At 39.7% G+C, this 14,998-nt stretch overlaps 1 long non-coding RNA gene across 1 annotated transcript; it reads right to left on the minus strand.

The window, feature by feature from the left end:
- Positions 1-270: 270 nt before the first annotated feature.
- Positions 271-14,045, minus strand: LOC146999713 (uncharacterized). The gene is made up of 3 exons (XR_015046420.1): positions 13,997-14,045; positions 12,364-12,498; positions 271-328 (listed from the first exon to the last, which is right to left on the minus strand). It is a non-coding gene; the product is annotated as an uncharacterized LOC146999713 (long non-coding RNA).
- Positions 14,046-14,998: the final 953 nt, after the last annotated feature.

Below are 14,998 nucleotides of genomic sequence, written 5' to 3' on the forward strand. Positions count from 1 at the left end.
TATTCTTTTGATGTTTTTCCTTTTCTTTTTGTGTATACCTGGGAAGATCTCATGCAGGTGGTCCTACTGTATGAGTTGCTATGTGTTTGTGATCACAAAGTCTCAAGGACCTCAATCTGGGCTTGAACACAACATATAGCAGTGTCTGACTTTGAATTGTTCATCTTCCTGAATCCACTTCTCCAGTGAAGGGATCACAAACACTACTTATGAAGTACTCTATTGAACTCTATTGAAATACTCTATTGAAAATTTTACCCCATATCTCCATCCTTTTTTATGTGAGTCGATATATTCTCATCTTTGTCAAATGCTGGGCTCTTCTTTACTGTATTGACAAGAGAAAATAGAAACATTTGAATGGATGCTATATAAATAATAGTTAAGAAAGTACTAAAGATTTGAATTTCTCACAAGAAACTGCCCATGTGAGTTTTTGAAAGAGATTTTAGAAAGGAAACAATCACATTGATGAAATCCAGGACACAAAGAGATGACGAAACTTAAGGATAATAGGTATCGATGAAAAGTAATTTTTCCAAACTATAGGGACAGTGAGTATATTCAACAAAATTATAGAAGAAAATTTCCCTAACCTAAAAAAAGTGTTTCCCGTGAATATACAAGAAGTCTACAAAACTCCAAATAGTTTAGACCAGAAGAGAAATTCCTGCCATCATATAATAATCTAAACATCAAATGCAAAAAAAAAAAAAAAAAAAAAAAAGGAAAAGGAAAAAAGAACAGAATGAAAGAAAGAATATTAAAAGCAATATGGGAAATTTCAAGTAACTTATAAAGGAAGACTTATCAGAACTATACCTAACTTAACCTCTGAGACTATGAAAGCCATAAGATCCTGGGCATATATCATACAGAAATGCCAGCCAAGGCTATAATACACAGCAAAAATATCTTACCATAGTTTGAGAAAAGAAGGTATTCCATGAAAAAACAATATTTACACAATATTTATGAACAAATCCAGCCCTCCAAGGGATAATAAAGGGAAAACTCCAATATAAGGAGGGAAATTACACTCTCGAAAAAGCAAGATATTTATCTTGAAGCAAACATAAAAGAAGATAGCTACATGAAAAAATTCCATCAAAATATCAGGAAGCAACAAAGACTTTTCCTTAGTATCTCTTAATATGAGGGGATTCAATTCACCAATAAAAAGACATAGACTAACAGACTGGATGTGTAAGCAAGACCCATCATACCAGAAACAAACCTCAGGGACAAAGACAGATATTACTTCAGAGTAAAAGGCTAGAAAACAATTTTCCAAGCTAATGGTCCAAAGAAACAAGCTTGTGTAGCAATTCTAATATCAAGTACATTTGACTTTCAACCCAAAGTTATCAAAAAAGAAAAGGAGGGACACTTCATATTCATCAAAGTTAAAATTTACCAAGATGAACTCCCAATTCTGAACATTTATACATCAAATGCAATGGCATTCACATTCCTATAAGAAACTTTAGTAGAGCTTAAATCACACATTGTACCCAAGACAATAATAGCGGAACTCCCCTCCCTCATTAATAGACAGATACTGGAATCAAAAATTAAATGGGACTCAGCGAACCTAACAGAAGTTATGAAACAAATAGATTAGTTGATATCTATAGAACATTTTACCCTAAAACAAAATGATGCCCATTCTTCTCAGCACCTCATGATGCCTTCTCCATATAATCAGTCCCAAAACATGCCTTAACAGATATAAAAATGTTGTAATAATCCCATGCATCCTACCTGATCACCAAGGACTAAGGTTGATTTTCAATAATGTTATAAATAATTGAAAACACACATAAACATAGTAGGTGAACAACAATATAGTGAGTGATAACTTGGGCAAGGAGGAAATAGAAATAAATTTAAGACTTTTTAGAGTTTAATGAAAATGAACCTGCAACATACCAAAAGTTATGGGACACAATCAAAACAGTTCTAAGAAGGAAACTCATAGCTATGAATGCCTCCAAATAAAAATTGGACAGAGGATATAGGAGTAGGTTGACAGCACACCTAAACATTCTAGAACCAAAGGAAGTAAATTCACTCAAGAGGAGTAGAAGGCAGGAAATAATCAATTTCAGGGTTGAAATCAACCAAATGGAAACAAAGGAATTCTACACACACACACACACACACACATACACACACACAAAAAAAATCAAACAAATTAGGAGCTGATTCTTTGAGAAAATCAAGAAGATAGATAAAATATTAGCCAGACTAATTACAGGGCAAAGGGACAGTAACCAAATTCACAAAACCAGAATTGAAAAGGGAGCCATAACAACAGAAACTTAGGAAATCCAGATCAGATCTTATTAAACAAGCATGTATTCAAAAAAAAATGAAAATAAGGAAATAAGGAAAAAATGCACACTTATCTAGAGAGATAATAGGTAGGAAATTGAAATCAGTATCAGATAAATCCTGTAATTACTCCCATAACCCCTAAAGAAATAGAAGCAGTCATTAAGTCTCCCAACCAAAAAAAGCCCAGGATCTGATGAACCCATCAGATTTCTATCAGATCTTCATGTGTGAGACCTCCACTTAGAGCGTTTCTCCCTGGAAGGTAAAGCCCCTGGACTTTCCCCAAGCTTGTTTTCCCTAATCTCTAAACATACAGCTAGAAAGAAGCTCTTTGTTCACTATAGCCTGCAAAAAGCCTTTTTTGTTTCTGAGCCTTACAGCCAGAGATGTGATAATTGTAATTTTACCAAAGACATCTGGGCAGAGAAGAACACTCCTCCCAACTCTTCCCATCTCTTCCCAACTGCACCCAGTTCCTCCCAACTCCTCCCAACTCCTCCCAACTCTACCCACCTCCTCCTAGCTATCCTCCCAACTCTTCCCAATTCCTCAGCTAGCTTTTAAAAGCCCCCCACTGTCACCACTCGGGGTTGAAATCCCCACACTGTATGGTAGAAGGACTTCATCCTCAGCTAGCTGATAATAAAACGTCTTGTAGTTTGCATCAGGTGTGATTATCTCTCGAGTTTGCTGTCCAGCTCATTCCGGCACATGAGTGGAAGCCCAACTTCGGGAGACTTACATGTGCATTCTCATACACCAGGAGGCCTACTACAGTTCACAGAGACCCCACTTGGAGGTAGGATCCTGTCTTTGCAATGTCTTTGTCTGTCGGCTGTGTTTGAATTCAGCATTATGGTTTGCAGTTGTCTGCACTCCTGAGAGCAACGACCTCCCTGTTCTGGATGGAGGGCAGGGATACTGACAGACATGTTAGTCGTAACCACTTGCTGCACTGGGAGACATCCCAGAAGGTCTGAGGGAGCTCCAGGGATGCATGGAGATCTCCAATCGAGGTGCCAAATGAGAGTGCGCTCACTTGGCTGTCTGTTTCTGTTACTGGGTGCCAAGTGAGCATGTGCTCACTCAGCTGTCTGTTTCTGTTTATATATATATATATATATATATATATATATATATATATATATATTGTGTTTGTCTCCCTGTATGTGACTCTGATGATGGGACAGACTGTTAGCACTACTCTTGGACTGATTCTTGAGAATTGAACTGAAATTACTACTAGGATTCACAGTCTGTTTGTAGATGTCAGAAAGAGATTTTGGAGAACTTTCTTATCAACAAAATGGCCGGCTTTTGGTGTTAGTTGGCCAACAGAGGTCACTATTGAACTGATTGTGATTTCTGCAGTTAAAGATGTTGTTGCACAGAAGAGACTAGGGTCTCAACCAGAACAAGCACCCTACATTGACATCTCGGAATTTTCCGCGCAGGAAGCTCACCTGACCCCATCCTGGTTGAAGCCTTGGGTTCAGAAAAACAAGCTGGACTCCCAAGTCCTAGCTTTCCACCACTCACAAAAAAAAAAAAAAAAAAAAAAAAAAAAAACCTAAGATAAATATGTTGGGGGGTGAACTGCAACCCTTGGCTCCTCCCAAGATCTATCCAGAGATAGAAGAACTTCTAGAATATTGTAACACCACACCCTCATATCACTAACCGGTCTCACCCAGATACCTCACCAGGGTACCACTGCAGACACGAGGGAGGGTCCAGCTGCTGGAACACAAGACAAATGAGCATGGAGTCCAGAGAGACTAGACTCAACAACCTTGCTGGCCTTAGGTACTTATGGCCTACTCCAGCAGACCCCGGAACTGCAGCCTCTTCATTACTGGGCTTTTTCCTTCTCTGATCTCTATAATTGGAAGGCAAATCACGCCGCCTTCTCTGAAAACCCCTCTACCCTTACTAATCTAATGGAATCTCTCATGTTCTCTCATCAGACAACTTGGGATGACTGTCAACAGCTTTTAAGGGTTATTTTTATCACACAGGAGAAGAAAAGGATTCTGCTGGAGGTAAGAATGAATGTGCTGGGGGCAAATGGATGGCTGACACAACTTCCAAATGACATAGATGCATGCTTCCCCCTCTGACACATACTGACTGGTACCCTAACAGGCCTGAAGGTAGTGAGCAGTTGACAGTTTGGCGCAGGGATACATTACCAGGAATGAGAGGAGCTGACAACCCAGCAATGTGGCCAAGGTAAGAGGGATCCTACAAGAGGAAAAGGAGCTACCAGCAGAGTTTCTAGAGTGCCTCTTAGAAGCATACAGGCATTACACTCCCTGTGTCAGAGAGCCAGCAGGCCACTGTGGCCATGGCTTTCATTGGGCAGTCTGCTTCTGCCATTAGGAGAATGTTACAGTGTCTAGAGAGTCTGTAAACACTATCTTTGCAAGATCTGGTTAAGGAGGCAGAGAGTGTACCATAAGAGAGAGACTAAAAAAAAAATAGGAGAAAGAGAATAGAGAGCAGCTGAGGCAAGAGAAAGTAGATGAGATGGAAGGCAGGCAAGAATTTTAAATAGGATTTTGGATACATTTGCAAGTGATAAGGAAGTTTATAAAAAAGTTGGAGGGAGAAGGCAGACAGGGTACCTGGGCAACACAGGGCCAAAAAGACCTCAGAACTCCATAGGACCTTTATGACCACCTCTACATAAGGACCAATGTGGGTACTGTAAAGAAAAGGGACACTGGGCAAGAGACTGTGCCATGAAAGAGACAGATATCAGAACAACTAAGTCCTTACTCCAGAGGATGATGACTAGGTGATATGGGGCACAGACCCATTCCCTGAGACTAGTGTAACCCTAACTGTGGAAGAGACCCCTACGGCTTCCCTTCTTGGTATCAGAGCAGTTTTTTCAGTCCTGACAAAGTCACTGGAGAAATTGAGAAACCAGAAATACGAAGTAATTGGGGCTACTGTTCAGAAACCATTCTCACCTTGCGTGGTAGCACACGCCTTTAATGCCAGCACTCGGGAGGCAGAGGCAGGCGAATTTCTGAGTTCGAGGCCAGCCTAGTCTATAGAGTGAGTTCCAGGACAGCCAAGGCAACACAGAGAAACCCTGTCTCGAAAACACACACACACACACACACACACAAACAAAAAAAAAAAACAAAAACAAAAACAAAACAGAAACCATAATCTTGGACCACTGATAAGAAAATTAATCTAGGAGTAAGGCAAGTAACTGATTCCTTCCTCGTCATTACTGAATGCCCCACTTTATTGTTGAGAAGAGACATAGTAGCAAATTTAAAAGTCCAAATAAGCTTTTCTTTTGAAGGAACTTCAATCCCTTGGCAAGCCTCTATCTCTATAATTTGAACTTTAAAATTAGAAGAAGAATATAGATTACATGAGCCTCAATCCCTGTCAAGAAAAGTATTAGAAGGGACCAGGTAAGGGAGATATCCTAAATGCTGGGCAGAGACTTGGGATATAAGAGAGGCAAAGAGGGTGCACCCCATCCTTGTGACACTGGAAACTGATACAACAATACCCCATGAGCAAAGAGGCCCAAGAGGGCATTAGACCTCACATTCATAGTCTCTTAGAACTTGGTGTTTTGGTCCCTTGTCAGTCTTCCTGGAATACTCTGTTGCTACCTGTTAAAAAGCCAGGCTTTGCCACCCTGGCACTCTCTACCATACCCCCTTACTAAAGAGACTGTGACTTTCTCATGGACCCCCAAACACCGGAAGCCTTTAAAGAATTAAAAAAATCTTGCTTAGTGCATCAACTCTAGTCCTGCAAGACCTGACCTAGTCTTTCATTCTCTATGTAGACAAAACAGCAGAAATAGTGAGATGGGTCCTGACCCAAGATCTGGGGAAATAGAAACGACCTGTGGCCCAATTGTTTAAAAAAAAAAAATTAGACCCAGTGGACAGTGGATGACCATCTTGCTTAAAAGTTATTGCTGCTGCTGTGTCAGTATTTCTCAAAGAGGCTGACAAACTGACTCTAGGTCAATGAACTATAGTAGTAGCCCCTATATCCCCATGCCTTAGAAAGCATCATTAGACAGCTGCCTGATTGCTGGATGACTATTGCTCACAGCACCCATTAACAGAGCCTTTTACTGACTGAAAGAGTATAGTTTGCACCCCCTCCTATCCTGAATACTGCCACCTTGCTGCCGGAAGCCGACGACTTCCTACAAATACACCAAGGTATAGACATCCTGGCAGAAAAAAACTGAAATTAAGAAAGACCTTACTGACCAGCCATGGCCAGGCTGCCCTAACTGGTACACAGATGGTATACACTTTTTGGTTGAAGGTAAAAGAAAAGCAGGGGCAGCAGTGGTCAATGGAAAAAAAACCATCGAGGACAGCAGCTTGCCTGAAGGCATGACAGCCCAGAGAGAAGAGCTAATCACACTCCCCCAAGCCTTGCAGCTGGCCAAAGAGAAAAACATCAATATCTACACAGACAGCAAGTATGCTTTCACCACTGCTCACATACATGGGGTGATCTATAGAAAACAGGAGTTACTCACATCTGATGGGAAAGATATTAAAAATAAAAAAGAAATCTTGAACCTATTAGAAGCCAAACACTTTCGAAAAAAAAATTAACTGGCCATCATACATTGCACCCATCTCCAAAAAAGTCATGATGCCATAGTGAAGGGAAATCAGATGGCTGACCTTGCTGCCAAACATGCGGCCCTAGGGAAAAAAAAATAAAGAACTTAAAAACCATTTAAACTCAAAGACGCAGGCTTGGACTACAGTCTAGAAGATCAAGAACAGAAAAAAAAATACCTGAGATATGTGTATATACTACCCAAGGAGTGGCCAAGACCCAAGATGGTCACTGGATCCTGCCCACCAGAGAAGGGTTATAATATGTAGCCAATCTACACAGGCTCCCCCACTTGGAAACTAAGAAGCTAAAGAAATTGTTAAGAGCTCAAACTACTATGTTACTAGATTGACAGATGTTGCCCAGGAGTTTGTTAATGAATGCCAAGCCTGTGCACTCACCAATGTCAGGCACCAGAATAATGCTCCCCAGAGGGGGGGTTAAGAGGTGACGGCCTGGTACATTCTGAAAAGTAGATTTCACTGAAGTTAATTTCGCCAAGTACAGTAATAAATATCTATTACTTTTTATAGACACCTTTTTAGGCTTGGTCGAAGCCTTCCCCACTAAGAAGGAGACCGACAATGTTGTGGCAAAGAAGATATTAGAGGAAATGTCCCCATCATTTGGCATCCCTAAGGTACTTTCATCAATCAAGTGCCCCTTCTTCTTTGCCCAGGTAAGCCAAGGGTTAGCCAGAAAATTGGGGATCGATTGGAAGTTACATTGTCCATATAGACCCCAGACATCAGAACAGGTAGAGCAGATGAATAGAGAATTAAAAGAAACCTTGACTAAATCGGCTTTAGAGACATGCAGAAAAGATTATGAAGCTCTCCTTCACTTCACCTTATTGTGAGTATGGAACACCACAGGAAAATTTAAACTTACACCCTTCCAAATTCTCAATTGGGGACCACCTTCCTTAACAGAAGCAGGGGGAATGTTTGACCCTGATGTTCCTTTTTTTGAACCCCTGCTAGCTCGCTAAAAGACCCTAGAACTGGTCATAAAAATGCCTTGGAATTGCTGAAAAATAAAACAAAAAAATAGCAAAAAACAAACAAACAAACCAAAAAAACAAAAACAAACAAACAAACAAAAAACACCTACCTGCTGCTTTTGGCAAACACCACCACCGCTACTCCAGCATGTGCTGGGCTCCTGCACCCAGCCCACCATGGCTCAATGGCCCAGTGCTGCTCATATTCACCAGGCAGTGCACAGGAACCTCCTCCCTTCCTCGTACGACGGCAAGAGAAACTTTTGTCTCATTCAAGTGCATTTTGAGGCTCTCAAGGTTACAAATCCTAGAGCTGTGACCTCATGTTGGCTTTGTTTGGCAGCTGGGCTAGCGGTTATTTTTCCTAGTTTTAAGACTAGAACTATGTAGAAGATGTAGTGGGGAATGTGAGACTCCAACTTAGAGCAGTTCTCCCTGGAAGGTAAAGCCCCTGGATATTCTCCAAGCTTGTTGTCCCTGATCTCTACAAATGCAGTCAGAAAGAAGCTCTTTGTTATTTATAGCCTGCAAAAAGCCTTTTTGTTTCTGAGCCTTACAGCCAGAGATGTGATAATTGTAACTTTACGAAAGACATCCAGGCAGAGAACAACATTCCTCCCTACTCTTTCCAACTCCTCCCAACTCTTCTCCCAACTCCTCCCATCTGTTCCCAACTCCTCTGAACTTTCATCCCAATTCCTCAGCCAGCTGTTAAAAGCCCCCTTCTGTCACAGCTCAGGGTCAAACTCCCCTGCCCTGCACGGTGGAAGGAGTTTGTCCTCAGCTAGCTGATAATAAAACCTCTTTCTGTTTGCATCAGGTATAGTTTTCTCTTGAGTCATTGGGGTGCTGGCCAGCTCATTCTGGGACTTGAATGGGCTTCAGTGGAGGTCCAGTTTCGGGGGTCTTACACATGGAGACCTAATACCAATATTCTTCAAACTATTATGCAAAATCAGAAGAGAAGGAATACTATTGAGTTTATTCTATGAAGCCAGATTACAATTATATTCAAATGATACAAAGACCCAATGAAGAAAGGAAACTTCAGACCATTTTCCCATATGAATATCAAAGCAAAAATACTCAATAAAATCCTTGCAAACTGAATCAAAGAATACATCAAAACGATCATCCATCATGGTCAAGTACGCTTCATCCCTGGGATGGTTTAATATATGGAAATCCATCAAATTAATCCACTATAGAAATAAACTCAAAGACAAAAACAACATGCTCAACTCATTAGATGCTGAGAAAGTATTTGACAAAATGCACACCCATTTATAATGAAAGTCCAAGAAAGATCAGGAATGCCAGGCCCATATCTAAACATAAAAAAAAAAAAAAACAATGGACAGCAAACCAGTAGCCAGCATTAAACTAAATGGTGAGAAACTTGAAACAATCCCACTATATCAGGGAATAGACAAGTCTGCCCACTTTCTCCCTACCTATTCAATATAGTAGTTGAAGACATATCCAGAGTAATTAGACAACAAAAGGAGAACAAATGAATAAAAATTGGAAAGGAAGAAGTCAAAATATCACTATTTCCAGATGATATGATAGCATGTATCAGTGACCCAAAAAATTGCCAGAGAAATCCTAAACCTGATACACAACTTCAGTGCTGTAGTTGAATATAAAATTAACTCAAACAAGTCAATGGCCTTTTTCTACACAAAGGAAAAGCAGGATGAAAAACAAACTAAACAAAAAACAAACAAACAAACAAACAAAAAAACATCTTTCACAATAGTCACAAATAATATAAAATACCTTGGTGTGAATCTAACTTATGAAGAGAAAAATACATATGATAAAAACTTCAAATCTCTGAAGAAAGAAATCAAAAAAGATCTCAGAAGATGGAAAGATAGCCCATGCACATGGATTGGAAGGATTAATAGAGTAAAAATGGCTGTCCTACCAAAAGGAATCTATAGATTCAATGCAATCCCCATCAAAATACCAACTTAATTCTTCACTGAGTTAGAAAGGACAATTTGCAAATTCACCTGAAATTAAACAAAACAAACAAACAAACAAACAAAAACAAAACAAGACAAAAAACAACCCTAAGATAGGAAAAACTATCCCCAACAATAAAAGAACCTTTTTTGGAATAACCATGCGTGAACTCAAGCTGTACTACAGAGCAATTGTGATAAAAATGGCATGGTACAGGTAGAGTGATGATAGACAAGTAGATAAATGAAATAGAACTGAAGACAGAGAAATAAACCCACACACATATGGACACTTGATCTTTGACAAAGGAGCTAAAACAATCCAGTGGAACGAAGACAGCATTTTCAAACAGTGGTGCTGGCTCAATCGGCAATTAGCATGTAGAAGAAGGCATATTGATCTATTCTCATCCCTTGTACAATGCTCAAGTCTAAGTGGATCAAGGAACTGTACATAAAACCAGAGACCCTGAAACTTATAGAGAAGAAAGTGGGGAAGAACATGGAACAAGGGAAAAGGGGGAAAATTCTTGATGAAAAGAAAAAAAAAAGAGCAGCAATGGCTTGTGCTGCAAGAATAACATGGAAAAATTGAACCCCATAAAATTGCTAAGCTTCTGTAAGGTCAAGGACACTATCAATAGGACAAAACTGCATCCAACAGATTGGGAAAAAAATCTTTCCCAATCCTAAATAAGATAGGGGTCTAATATCTAATACATATAAAGAGATGAAAAATCTGGACTCCAGAAAATCAATTTTCTCTATTTTTAAAAATTGGGACAGAGCTAAACAAATAATTCCCAACTAAGGAATACCGAATGATTTAGAAGCACCTAAAAAATATTCAACATCCTTAATCATCAGGGAAATGTAAGTCAAAATAACCCAGAGATTCCACCTCACACCTGTCAGAATGGCTAAGATGTAAAATTCAGATAACAGCAGATGCTGGCAAGAATGTGTTGAAATATGAACACTCCATTGCTGGTGGATTTGCAAGCTGTTACAACCAGTTTGGAAATCAGACTGGTGGTTCCTCAGAAAATTGGACATAATTCTACTAGAAGATCCTGCAATAGTCCTCCTGGGCATATACCCAGAAGATGTTCCAACTTGTAATAAGGACACATGCTTCACTATGTTTATAGCAGCCTTATGTATAATAACAAGAATCTGAAAAGAAATCAGGTGACTCTCTTTAGAAGAATCAATATAGAAAATATGGTACTTTTTCTATAATGAATTACTACACAGGTATTAAAAGCAATGATTTAATGAAATTCTTAGACAAATGGATGGCTCTGGATGATATCTTCCTAAGTGAGATAACCCAATCACAAAAGAACACATATAATATGCAATCATTGATAAATGGATATTATCCCTGAATCCCAGAATGACCAAGGTAAAATTTGCAAAACCCATGAACCTCAAGAAGAAAGACCAAAGTGTGATTATGTTGTTCCTTCTTAGAATGGGGAACAAAATATCCATGGGAGGAGTTACAGAGACAAAGTTTGGAGCTTAGACTGAACGAATCCATACACTGCCTCACTTGGGGATCCATCTCATAAACAGCCACCAAACCCAGATACTATTGAAGATACACCAAGAGCTTGGGGACAGGAGACTGATATAGTTGTCTCCTGAGAGGAACTGCCAGTGCCTGACCAATAAAGAAGTGGATGTTCACTGACATCCATTGGACTGAGCACAGGGTCCCCAAATATGGAGCTAGAGAAAGTACCCAAGGAGCTTAAGGAGTTTGCAGGAACTTAGGAGGAAAAAAAAAAACATAAACTAACAAGTAACCCCACAATTCTCTGGGACTAAACCACCAATCAAAGAAAAGAAATAGTGGGGCATATGGACCCAGCTGCATATGTAGCAGAGGATGGACTAGTTGGTCATCAATGGGAGGAGAGCCACTTGTTCCTATAAAGTCCTATGCCCCAGTATTGGGAAATGCCTGGGCTAGGAATTGGGAGTGGGTGTGTTGGGGAGCAGGGGGAGAGGGGAGAGGACAGGGGATTTTTGGAAGGGAAAGTAGAAAAGGGGATAACATGTGAAATGTAAATAAAGTAAGTATATAATAGAAAAAGAAATGAAATAATTTATTTGCAGGTTTTATGAAATAAATTCATGTATGGCAAAGATATTATAGGAACTATGTCAGGTTTTTTCCTGGGCAAAATCATAGCAAGTTATTGTTTCTCAACATATTGTGACTATAGTTTCAAGAGTAGGTATATGTGCTGCTAAAACTCGTGTATAAGAATAGATAAATATAGGTAAAATTAGAAATGAAGTCTATGAAAACTCTTAACAAAGATTTCTTCCATTTTAGGAGACTAGGTAAAGGTCTAATGAAATGCAGGACACAATTAATGCCCAACACTGGATATGCTATACCTTTAGTAAGAGATTCCTCTGAAACACTTATGTCATCTTCTTCATCATCAAAGTCCAAATGTAATAAGTAACCTTCCTTTGGTATCACCATCAGTTTCTTAAGCGCCATTCTTCTCTTAAGAACTTAATAGTCCTCTTAGTTTAAAAAAAAAAAATTAAAAGAAAAAAAAGAACTTAGTTATCTGAATAAAAGGTATCATTTAAATAATTAAAATGACAAAAAGTCAAATAATTATCTTAGCTCAATGAAAGATCATTTCTTTTGTTTTTTAACATATAGTATTTTTAATCATTTGTCTTTATCAGAGAGTTCTGTATACATATTCAATATGATGATGCATATATATATGTGTGTGTGTATATATACACAAATATACACATACACACACACACACATACACACACACACACACACACATACACACATATACCCATACACACACACACACACACACACACCACACATATATATATATATATATATATATATATACTTCCCAGGAACATTTTCTCCATGTATCCTATTTACCATGTCCCTTTCCCTCACAACTTGTTTCAAAAACTTCTTTAACTTATTTAAAAAAAAAAAACTCCTTCAGAACCAAAGTTAACAATCTGCCATTTCTCAGTTTAAAAAAGACATAACCTGGCCACACTTCAATATGTGATTCCTCCCCTCCTTCCAGAAAACGATGAGCAAAATTTGTTCGCCTGTAATCTTTGAGGCATCTGAATTTTGGTTGAATCTCCCATACATTCCTTTTTAAACAAAACATAAGCAATTCTGTTTATCAGTTTATCTCAGTCTAAGGTAAACTCACAGTTCTATCCAGAAAGATAACGAACATGGTAACTTTATGTTCATATCAAAAAGGCACAACGCTTAGTCTACAAGAAACACTCATCACCACCACCCAAACATAAAGGCCTTATATTGGAGAAAATGGGGATTTGGGGAAGCCGAGGATTTCAAACATCTGAAGATTGTAAGTTCGAGGCCATCCCAAGACAGGGCAGCCGGAACTACAAAGATAGATCCCATCCTACAGAAATAAAATTGAGAGAAAAAGCTGAACATGGTAGTGCAAGTCTTTAATCCCAATAAATGGGCAATTGAGATGGAAGGATCCGTGGTCAGAATCCATCCCAGTTGACTTATGAATCTCTTGCAATATCTCCTCTTCTTCTTTTCATTCATTCTTCTTATACAACTCTACTGTCTGCAATGTCCATAAAGTGTATATCAAAGGAACACACCGTTGACTAGACAACGAGGAGGGAGGAATCCTCAGTGTGTTTCTAATGGATCCTGAACAGCACACAGGACAAGCGCCAAGGCTTCTCACCCATGGCTCCCTGGCCCCCGACCCCTAGTCCTGCAGCCGGCTCTCTGATCCTATCCCAAGGCCCCAAGCTTTTCTCTTCAAAGGGTTCCCAATCCTCTATGCCCCTGACCTGTTCAATCCTCTTCCATGAATACGGTCCTCCACCTTCCATTCTCCCTCAGATCCCAGAGGAAATGACTATGAGGAGCCTTTTCCTCACATAATGGCCACCTGGGCCTGAGATGCCCCACCACATAACACCTCGATTAACTGTCCAACAACCATGATCAGAGCCAACTATCACTTACAGATCATCTAAGAGATGAACACCTTCCAACCGCACCCTTCCGTGATCAGAGCCTCAAAGGAAAAAAAACTGTTGTCAGGAGCCATGCCCGGATAGAGGTCTCTAAGTACACTTAGTGATGCCAAATGGACAAAAAAGGTCTCACCCAAGGCCTGCGTTGATTGGCTGAATATACCCTGCGCATGCGTACATGGAGTACCAGGTACCATCACTTTGAAGTGAGTTTTCAGGAGGTGGGAATAAGCTACTGGCTTTAAGACAAATGATTTCCTGTTTATAGGTTGATAAGCCCTTACAAACTTGAAAAACTTGAACAAATGTGTAACATATGAAACACTGCAAATGACACTAGTTAATTTCAACTGTAGAGGCTCTTGTAAGCATTTTTGGATTTTATTTATTTATGTGCGTAAGCATTTAATGTTGTAGACTTCTGCATGTATATAAGCAAACCACAAGAGTCTATGCTGTCCTAAGGGTTCAGAAAGGAGCATCCAGAATCCCTACAACCTCTGGTACCCTCCTGTCTCCACCTTCCTAGTATTGAGCTGGATTAGAAGAGTGTGCTAGGCAGTGCAGGCCCTCTCTCTCACTTATGTGCTTAGCCTCTCCGGCCCTCTCTCTCACTTATGTGCTAGGCAGCCCAGGCCCTCTCTCTCACTCATACATTAGGCCTTGCAGGCCCTCTCTCTCACTTATGAGCTTAACTGGGCAGGACCTCTCTCTCACGTATGCCTTTGTTGCATACAGAGGCTGGAAGAGAGCACTGATTCTCTGAAAACGTGACTGTGCACAAATTGTGAGCCACTATGTGGGTGCTTTGTGCCCCGTCCTCTGCATAGAACAGATGATTTTGTTTGTTTGTTTGTTTTTGTTTTTGTTTTTTGGTTTTATTTATTATTATTATTATTTTTCTAAACCGGGTTTCTCTCTGTAGCCCTGATTTTTCTGGAACTTACAACAGGCTGGCCTTGAATTCAGAAATCTTGGCTTCTGCCTCCCA

This window comes from Mus caroli, unplaced genomic scaffold, assembly GCF_978045245.1.
Source record: "Mus caroli unplaced genomic scaffold, Mus_caroli_1 scaffold_52, whole genome shotgun sequence".
NCBI lineage: Eukaryota > Metazoa > Chordata > Mammalia > Rodentia > Muridae > Mus > Mus caroli.